The sequence below is a fragment of the Sander vitreus genome, chromosome 15 (assembly GCF_031162955.1).
Source record: "Sander vitreus isolate 19-12246 chromosome 15, sanVit1, whole genome shotgun sequence".
In the NCBI taxonomy this organism is placed as follows: Eukaryota; Metazoa; Chordata; class Actinopteri; order Perciformes; family Percidae; genus Sander; species Sander vitreus.
In genome coordinates this window covers 17,316,707-17,327,833 of record NC_135869.1, presented here as the reverse complement: position 1 = coordinate 17,327,833, position 11,127 = coordinate 17,316,707, and positions in this window count along the sequence as shown.

Below are 11,127 nucleotides of genomic sequence, written 5' to 3'. Positions count from 1 at the left end.
AAATAAACCAAGAGCCTGGATATTCGTTTTGGCCGAGTGCCAAAAAAAAGAAAGTTAGTTAGTTATGAGTTATGTTTTATGCTCATCATTCAGGTGATTTAAGGTCACCGTCAGTATAGTCCAGTACTTCAGGTGATTTCCTTCCCATCGACAAAGGCTCGTGCTCCAACAAAGTAAGCAGGCTTTCCCTCACTACGTGCCTTACTCACCAAAGGCCACATCTTCAATCTGGCCTCCTTGACTGGTTGAGGGAGATCTTCGACAAAGCGGAGCTTTTTCTCACGCATGATGGGGTGATTTTTGGCTGCCTTCCATAGCGCATCTCTGTAAGATCTCTGGGAGAATCTGATGATGATTACTCTCGGCCGAGAACGGGCAGGTGTTGGTTTTCCGATACAATGAACGACGTCGATCGCGGTTGTTGTTTTTCATCTGGGAGAATACTCCGACAAAGCTCAACAACTTTCCCCTTCACATTTTCTGCAGAGTTTTCGACCACTCCATAGAGTTTCAGGTTCCATCTTCTCGAATAGGTCTCCAGTTCGCACACACGAGTTAGAAGTGCCGCCACTTTTTTTTCCTCCTCTTGAAGACGACCATCAACACTTTCTACTTTCTGTTGTGTTTCTTTTAATTCATTACAAGCAAAGTCTAGAGTTTTCTTCAGCCCTTCAATTTTCAGTGCGTTTCCATCAATTTTCTTGGAGTTTTCACTCACCAGTATTTTTATGGAGTCAGCCTGCTCCTTTATAAGCTGAGAGAGGGTAGAGATAACGACGTTATAGTATTTTTTAAGTTTCCTCCAAAATAAAACTTTTGTGCAGGAGCTCAGCAACAATGCACTTACTCGGCCGCCATCTTGGTCCCCCTTCCTTCACCTGGAAAAGTATCCTGCCGATGAAAGGGCCTGGTGACCCGTGGAGAGAGACAGACTCCCAACCAAAACCTGAAAACAAGTAACGTTAAGTAATAAAACCATCATCATTAATATGTTATTCAGTTAAGTTTAGATGACATGAAGTGAATTATGTCACATATGCCCCTTAATACCTTGAAATACTTCTTAAATGGCGGCATTTTGCGCGCATTTTGTGTTAGCCAATGTTGGAAACACTAGCAATAGTTTTCACCAGTTGAAAGCCATGCATTTGCACGAATAACAATCTACCATATTTTCCCTCTGGTGCTCCGAAATGCTCCTAACATAACAACAGATAGTGCGCTAACCAGTTGTTTGAGTGTAAACTGCAGAGATAGAGCCTTACACATACAGCAGTAGCTAGCTAGCTAGGGCTAACGCGCTAACATGCTAACGTCAGTTGTTTGAGTGTCATAGATAGAGCTATCACAGTTTAGAAAGGGGCTCAGCTTTTCTTAGACATAAATAGGGGGGGCGCCAAGGAAAAAAGGTTGGGAACCACCATCTTAGAGCATATGTCTTCTGTTATTCCATGATCCTGCATTTTAACTGTAAATTAACTCAATGGTTTTTTTTTCAGACTCTGGACATTCAAATGTAAACCAAGCCAGCCAATCGAGGGGTGCTGGGCCCAGTCACCAGTCCAGCCACAGTGATGGATCCCAGCACAGCAACGAGTACCGACACAGAAAGCGGTCCAGACAGAGTGACAGGTCCCAGCAAAGCAAACCGTACCGACACAAGAAGCAGTCCAGGCACAGCGACCAGATAGGACACGACAAGCAGTCCAGGCACAGCGCTTTGTCTAAAGACGGTATTCCTCCGAATGCAATTCAGTGGCAAGAGTGTAAATGTTCTAAAGTAGCGGGCATGTTATAGTGCATATTTTGAACAACTGGTTTTGTGTTAACATTCTGAGCTTCATCATGATTGACCACTCAATTTATTCTCTATCAATTATCATCATGGCCAAGAGTAGATAGATCTCTTTGCACTGACTGCTGAACGTTATGAATCATATGGGCACACAACTTGCTACAAGAGCTATATCCACTATTATGAACAACAAAGTAATATTTGACAAATTTTGTCTATTAGATTATGAAAGTGTTCAAACGCCAATCTCAAGATACTCTGGGAGGTGTTTGTCAGAGCAGAGTAACAGGTCCTCTGCATATGAATCCAGTACAGTGCCTCGTAGGGAAACAGACTTAAGATTTCCAATGGCCATTTAGTAAGTACTAAAGTGTTGGAGCTGGTAAAAAAAAAACCCACTAAAAATGAATTGAACAGGACATGGTTTAACTTTGTACATCAAGGACAACAGTAGTATCATTTTCCTATTGGCTCCTTGTCAGCAGTTTAGACTGACAGAGACTTTTACATATGTGGTCTTTTTTGTTTTCAGAGTTTCAGAAAAAAGTCTTAACTAAATTGGTGGATATCCACATGGAGGTCAGAAGGCTGGGAAAAAGCGAGCCTCCCCTGTCATCCGCCCATATAGAGCTACTGGAGACAGGAGGAACGCCTCAAGGACAAGCAAGCCTTTGAGTCCCTGGTATGATTTGCAAGACACAATCTGGAAGTGATATAATTTTACGCTCTGTTTTATTTATAAATATTCTGTGGTATATCAGTGAAACTTGTTGTAGGCTATTTTTCTAACATGACAGAAATAATACCCCCTCTTTGAAGGTGATGCAACTTGCAAGAATTGGAGGGAAAGATTTAAGGGATTGTGTCTACAAAATTCTTGACAGGTATTTAACAGGATAGATAACAGGATCCCTACATTTAACATGCATAACACAAACACGATACATTTCTTGTCAGTTTGCCAGTCGACAGAGGATGTGACATATCTAAACCAACTAACTTCACCAGGCCACTGTCTGAAACAAGTAAGCTGTGGAAAAAAAGGAAGAGCTCCAGAACTGAATTGACTGCCATTTTTATATTTCATAAAAGGGCAAATTGATAAAAAAAATATAAAAATCTAAGCGAGCCTCCACTGTCATCCCCCCATATAGAGCAGCTGGAGATGATGGAGGAGATTATAAATGCAATTTAATTATCTGAAATGTAATCATGAGACCGCATAGAAACTTGACATGGAAGGTAAAGAGGAGGGGGTTCTACAGGTGCAGGGAAAGTATGTCATTGTAGCTATCAAATGGTCACCTCTCAAAGGTTTGTTTAATTGATTCCAGAAAACAGTGTCCCAAAACCACATCTTTTTAGTCCACTTTTGGCACTCTCACCCATGCTACAGTTCTGTAAATTACCACACGCATGTACATTCTAAATGGTGAATTTGTTTCTTCAGGGTCTTTACCTAATGGCAAAATTCAATATGAAGGGAAAGACGCAGAAACCTCTGCCTCTGGAGAACTTTTGAAGCAATTCAAGGTACACAGCATTTCCACCCCATGTCATTTAAGTTTGAAGTATCAAACAAAAATGTTTGCTACAGAAAACTAGAATTCCCATTATATTTAACAAAAACATCTTCTATAAACTTGATAGGATTAAAAACGCCTTATATGGTTTGATATAGTTTATGTTCAAAATGTTCCATTACAAGTTAAACAAGCTTTTCCCTCTTTATTTAATTTCAAAACCTGTATACACATTTTACTGGAGGATCTGCAGGGAAAACAAATGATTCAATTATACGTGTACGTGATTTAATATTATCTCATATAGAAACGGCCACTGTCTATAGCAATCTTACACCTTCCTAACATACAGCAATGCAAGTTTACAGAAACCATCTTCAGTCATGTGTATGGTGCCATATACCACACCAGTTACCATGTGCAGTATTATTGCCACTTAATTGATATTTGACAGGAGGAATAAGGAACTTCAAACCTGGATGTTTTCACATAATATTGTATGTGAACTTGCATACTGCAATGTAACTGGTTTTCTTTACATATTTATATTTGTTTTGTTTTTGTTCAACTCTTGCAGCTGCAGTCATGAAATGGGATAAAGAAGCTACAGAGGCTACAGTCAAGCATTATGCAGCAGGACATCTCAAACATGCACCAGGGAGGAAGGGAGGTGGAGGGCATACAGGGGTGGAAAGTAACTAGGAATTTTGCACGAGTACTATAAAGGCTGTTTTATGGTTCTGCGGAGGCTCCACGCAGAGCTTTCGCCGTAGCCTACGTAAGTGGCCTGATATTTATACTTGTGCGTTGGTGTGTGTGCGTCGAGCCGGCTTGTGTGTGGGGAGTGTGTGATAGAGCGAGGGAGAAAGTGAGAGAGTGAAGGCGATTATCTTCAGAGTAGCGACTCTAGAGTCATAGTGAGAGAAACAAAGTGTCTACCCCTGTGTTTTCTGACCACGGTGGGAAATCTGGAGCAGGAAAAGTTAACCCTCTCCTTGATTTCATGTTTATGGAGAAGGAGTACCAGGAAATGAGTCTGGGACTCTGTCTCCCTGTCAGGGTTTTGGTACTGTTCTGTCTTATTGTGGTAGTCTTGTTTTTCTGTTATGTTCTGTTTCCTGTTTTTATTTTGTAGTCTGTCTTGTCTCCCTTGTCTTGTCTAGCTTTCTTCCTGTCTTTGTTTGTTTCCTGCCTTTTTGATTGTTCTGCCGACCCTGATTTGTTTCACCTGTTGTGTCACCTGTCCGCTGTTAGGCCTCGTTACCTGGTGTATTTAGTTCCTGTTCTGTCTTTGTCTCTTGTTGGATCATTGTATTTTGTTGTGTGCTGTTTCTGTATGTCGGAGTCTCTGTTTTGGTTGTTTCCTGCCTGGCTACCTTTCTGAGGACATTTTGTGTAAGACTGTTTTTGTTTTAATAAATTACTTCTGAACTGCATTTGGGTCCAAGAATGCAAGAATTGTTTTATTTATCAGCCTGTTAATATTTTGCTGAAATCCTCATTAAAGATGGAAACAAATATTGTCATTTCGAACTATTTTTTATTTGTGTTGTCCTTTTTAATAGATCAGATGTCACTTTTTTCCAGTTAAAAGTAAGGCTATTAAAATGTCTTCGCATGTCTTGGACAGGTGCGTCAAAGGGATAAGTATTCATTAATTATTTACAATTTTAAAGCCGTAGTTCTGCCCACTGCTTTTATATGACTAGAGTGCGTTTTATTGAATAGCATGTGGTTATCCAACCTTGGAACAGTAGCCTACCTGAAGGTTTGATGACCAAAACATGGTTTAATAAAGCTAATAGTAAGCCAGCACTGAACTCTGGTGTCATTAACAATTAAAATAACGCAGTTGGTTTGGTACATCTGAAATCGGTCCAAGAAATGCATCGTAACGTGTATGAATGTCCTTTAAGTGACGTTGAAAACACGTTAGAAATTAACACGTCTTAATTTAGAACCCTGTAAAAGATGTCAGTTGGACGTTAATAATTAACATTTAAAATACGTTTACAAAAGACGTCTAATGAACGTTCAATATTTACGTCAATGGTTAAAAAGACGTATAAAAAATACGTTGCGAAAACTTTCATTCTGGCTCATCAGTGGACGTTTTCTGAACGTACGACAAAGACGTTAAGTTGACGTCTTTTGGACGTGTCATTACTCAGTGATATTTTTAGAAATACTTCGCCATGCATACTTCCTAAAACAATGCTGTCCGAAATCAAAGTTACACTTACCTATTGTTTATAAAGCTCAGTAGGAAGATAACCTTCCACAGACTGTGGGTAAGAAATCTCAAAATTTCTGACTAAGTCTTCACGTGTGACTAATAACTGCACATTGACTGTCAGCTATGCGCCATCCTTTTAAGGTTTCAGACTGAAACACCACTTAAATAGGCCTGTCACTGATGTTTAAGCACAACAACACATAGGCACACTAAGACAATATGACCGACCAACAATAGTGTGTGTGTGAGAATACGACCGCATGTTCAGTGCATCCCTCAGTGATCCTGTGCAAACAGGACACAAGTGCACTCTCACTGTCTGTTTACCTGCCAGCCGAGCATGTGCAGCTGCTATTTGTCAATATAGCTTGGCATGCTACTCTGCATTAGCCTACAATGGGACTGTGGCTGTCATACAGGAGAGTGAGCGGAAGCACCCTGTAATGGAGACATGAGTTAACTTGAAAGTCTCCCTCTCATGGGTGCCGGACAAAGACTGGTTTCAGTGTGATCAAGGGACTGCGTGTCTTCTAACAGAATGGCCATTATACATACACTTAGTTTTGACAGCTAGATGATGAATTCAGTTTTATTATTTTTTTTACTTTTGACAATATGGCTCATTAGGTTATATAAAGCTAATTAGAATTTTCATTTATATGACGTTGCAATTCTGCTTCATTTAAATGACATTCATTTATATGATTTATCATTACACTGCCACACACACACAAACGTGTGTGTATATGTGTATATATATATATATATATATATATATATATATATATATATATATATATATATAGTATTTACAACTATTACTTTTTCAATATCACTGCCACTATTTTCAATATCATGCAAAACATTACTTTTGTTATTTAGCTTACTTATTTACTAAATCTTGTCTATTAAACACTGGTGGTAATTGTTGTTTGAGCAATCTCTGGCACACTACTGTCCTTTGGGATTAATAAAGTTCTTGCTTCTTTCTTATATGATGGGGTACAAGGTTGTCATCTGTAATGATGTAGATGTAACGTATTTATAAAACAGAACAAAGAGTGCCATTGTCTCAAGTGTTATTCTCTAATAAAAGTTTACATTACATTAGCCGACTTATTGGAAGTCGCTTAAACAAGCACATGACATGAAAGGGGAGAGAGCGGGGGAATGACATGCAGCAAAGGGCCGCAGGTCGGAGTCAAACCCGCGGCTGCTGCGCCGAGGAGTAAACCTCAATATATGTGTGCCTGCTCTACCAACTGAGCTAACCTGGCCACCACATGTACATTTTTATAGGTGCCTGTGTCATTTCTTCATTTATTTTGGGTTCCTTTAATTCATAGAAAGTTGGCAAAAATGGACCAAAACAATCTCCAGAGGGTTCCAGTTGAAGCTATTGGAGTGTCTTCAATCAAGTGAAGTTCCTTATGAAAAAGGGATTATTTGATTTTAAACCTTTCATTGACTCTGTAAAATGGTATGCACTACTTTTCAGTTGTGTCAATATGCATTTTCTGTATTAGAGAAACATGTGCTTTATCTTGAATATGTTGCATATGTGTCACACCTGATTGACATGATCATTATCAGTCACGCGCTGAGGTTATCACCTTCTAGTCTCAAATATGTCAGAGAAACAACAGCCTTCACTGTTTCAAAAGCGCTCCATGCTGCTCAGGCTCAACATCCTTCTTTGCACCACCTTGTGGGGGAACTGGTGCATGTTTGTTTTATTATTATTATCTGCTTCAGGTGTTGTGAAGAAAATACGACAATAGCCTCTCCTCTTTGTCTGTCACCCAGGTTCTAAACACATCGCTGCATTCTTGGTTCATATCTTCAAATCAGTGTCCTTCCTCTCACCACATAAAGCACACCACTATGAAGAAAACTAAGCTGTCCCTCCCAACATATTGCTATTTTAATATGTTGTTTTTCTGCTGACATCAAAAGTGCTTTTACTTTCATTTTCTAAACAAATCGCTTGTATTATTTATAGTACTGACAATAAGTCATGTTATTGAATAGTTATTCAGTTACATTTTCAATTATATAATCTATATTTAGCTTAGTTTTTCTGTTATGTAAAGTGTATCTCTTGACACGTTGGATGTTGTGTCTTAGTGCGGGACACTAAATCAATACATAAATCATAATACTTCCCTGGACTTTCACAGTTTATGGTTGTATTATGTACTGCAGTAAAGGAAGTAATACAATAATCTTTCTGTCTCTGCTTTTACTCATTCTTTATATAGCTGCTGGCTGTAAATCACAGACTGATGAACTGTTATTTCCAGGTTATCTCTCAGAGGAATGTCTCTTATCTCTGTCTTCACACATACACACACCAATATGTGATGAATCAGGATGGTTTCAGAGATGAAGGGAGGTTGTGTTCTAACAGCCAGGTTTTTCTGGTGTTGTCAACCTATTTACAACAGCATGCTCTTATGACTGCAATAAAAGTTAGGTGTCCTGGTGGATCGGCTGTGATCTCCCTTGTCTAATCAGAACCAAATTTAAAGAGCAAATCCTTGTGCCAGCACCTAATGGAGCAAAGATTAACTCTGTCTAATCAATCAAGGAAATTCAAAGGGAATTGATTCAAATATACAGGGCTTTAAAATGACCTATAAATCATCAATGTTTCGTTTGCCTTTATCATTTTGTGGAATTACACAATTTCTATTTTGTCATCCAGAAGCAAACAGTTAGAGGACATTTAATTCTTTTGTCTTAAGGAAAATATTCCACAGGTCATTCAGTCTTCCAGATTGTCCAATAAGGTTTCAGAGGGAAGGGATAGCTGTGATATCAGAATAAAATGGAACTTTGTCTCAGGGCTAGGCCGGCCTCCAACACTCTGCGACCAACTCAACTTGGAGGTTACTTCCAAGGTGGCAGCATATCGTTTAATGCTCGGCAGAACTGATGAGACACCTGACAAACTCTAGTTTCTACTTTGCAAGTAAGTTGATAAATTGAAATATGTGTTTTTTAAAAAGACTTATTCAAAGTAATAAACAAGAATTCTGACATAAATAAAGTGGAGAAAACAAAATTTGCTATTAATAATAATTATAATTAGTTATTCTTCAAACGCTTGTAGGATTCTGGTGGTAAGTTTAGTGTCATAGATTTTACTGGACTAACTGTACAGAATCTTAAAGTTACTAAATAATTACAAATGCAGCGGAATAGGTACACAATTCCACAGAACAATACTTGAAAATATGAGCAGGGTCAAGCCAGCCAGAAGGGAAATAATCAACCACAAGTTGCAATAATTAAACATTATAAATTAACTCTGACAAACAAACATGACAGTAATTATTATTATTATTGAGTATTGACATGAACTGAAGAAACATGAAATAAATGAGGGTCATGGTAAAAAGTGATTAGTTTCGTTATATATATTTTTTCCCTATTTTGTTTGTGAATTCATGTTAAATATGGGGAGACATCAACATGTTTTAGTACATCAACGGCATCAATTGGAATTTTTATGAGCATAAACCCTCATATAACAAAATATAACACAAACTAACTCCTGGAGCTACAATGAGCGGTATAAAAAGAAATATACAAGAAAACATTGGGTAATTCTACAGGAATCATGACATTTAATTCAGAACTCAGAGTCAAATGTATTAGTCCAGTGTGCTCTCATATAGCACAGCCTACAATGTCAGGAGTTCTAGCTAACGAACACATATATACAAATGCTATATACAGATAAAGCCGATAGAATCATCTTGGAACCACCATAACTTAACAACATAGGCTAGTCTTGGAAATATTCCCTACTCATATAACTCTGTGATACAAGGAGGGTGAGCAGATGGAACCCAGTGACCATTTTCCTTGCCCTTTTTGCCCTGTAACCTGTTCTTGTCCTCTGCCATGGACTCAGTGATTTCTGTTTCGAAATCAACTGTCTGAAACACTGAAGACACTGCAGCTTATGAGGCAAGCTTTTATGAACCTGTTTGTTTTATGAACCTTTAATGAAACACAAAAACAATTGTGTAACTAGAAGGTTTTTATTGTTGCAGTTTTGCTCCCAAAGGTCTCGTGCAGGACGGGTGCATATTTCCACAATCTTTGACCTATGGGTTCAATTACTGCTTACCAGTCAACAGGAGCCCATTTAAACTAGTGAAATCTTATTTGGATCAACATTTATCTAACTGACAGAACCACTGTGTTTTAAAGACTGCACTTGGCACTTTTGCATGTTTTAGACTTAACTATTGAAAATCCATTTATTCTGAGATAAACATCAGCTACGTGCTATGAGGTGACTCAATTAAGCAATAAAAAAACTTTAAACTTGAAGGCATGCCTTTCATCAGTGACAACTCAAGAAGCTGTCAGATTAGTGAATTACAATAAGTCTACAGTGACAACAATGTCCTGACTTTGGTGCATTGTATGTGTTACTGAAAAGAAGGTGTTGTGGTTAATGTTTGACAATTGAGGAAGCATTTGGAGGTGAAAGCTATTAGAGGTGGTTGAAGGATAATAATTCACCCTCATGAGGACAAAAATAGAGGGCGAGGTATTGCTTAATTAATCGAGACAAACTTTCTTTGGACTTGTGGAGTACAGACACATTATATAAACACTTCATGACAACCATGCATATGTTATTTTGTCTATACATGTCTTGCAAAAACAAAGTATCATAGGTTCATTTTTTTTCTTCTATAAAATAAGTCAGTTTAGGACTTTTGTCAAGAGGCTGTTTATCATTGTTCTGGGTCACATCTGGAAGGCAACAGACTTTGCCAAAACTGAAAAACTAAAGAGATAAGCCAAACTGATTAAAAAGATGTTCTTCCCTGGGACATTCTCTGACCCAAACCCCTTAGTTAGTCTTGTCAGATGGTAATAACCAAATGGGCTAAAATCAATACCTGAACAAAGTCAAGATCAAAGGACTTTTTGTCCTGGTGCACTCATGTGTGGAATAAATATTTCTTATTTTTATTATTGTGTCATGCATACAATGAAATATGCCCAGCCCACATGGGCTTACAAGACACCATTACCTAGGACAAAGGAGCAGATGCCAAAGTAACCACATACCATAAACAAATAAACCTTCTAGTCTTTTTTGCCAAGCTTTAGAAACAAAAGTCGCCAACTTATAAATATTAAATTTAAACAACCACTCCAATTGGTCATCATCTGTGCACCAGAACATTTCAGGATTTTGGATGGACATTTCATGTTAGATCGGTGTTCTTAACTTATCATAATACGGACAATACAGAAGAAAATGTGATTCGTTCTCAACTTCTCCTAGTTCACATAGTTCGCACAATCTTTTATCTTCTTGGATGTTTTTGAATCTACCTACTTCAATATGATATGAATATAAGGTGTCTCTGGCTCATGTCAATACATCTTGTATGAGAAAACCATATTATTTTTCTTTAACAAAATGTGTCAAAGTCTACAAATACTAAATGACCATTAATTATTTGTGACCAAAGGTTGACAATACCAAAATATTTTTGTTTAAACCCAATAAGAACATGAATAGTCATAAAGAAAGT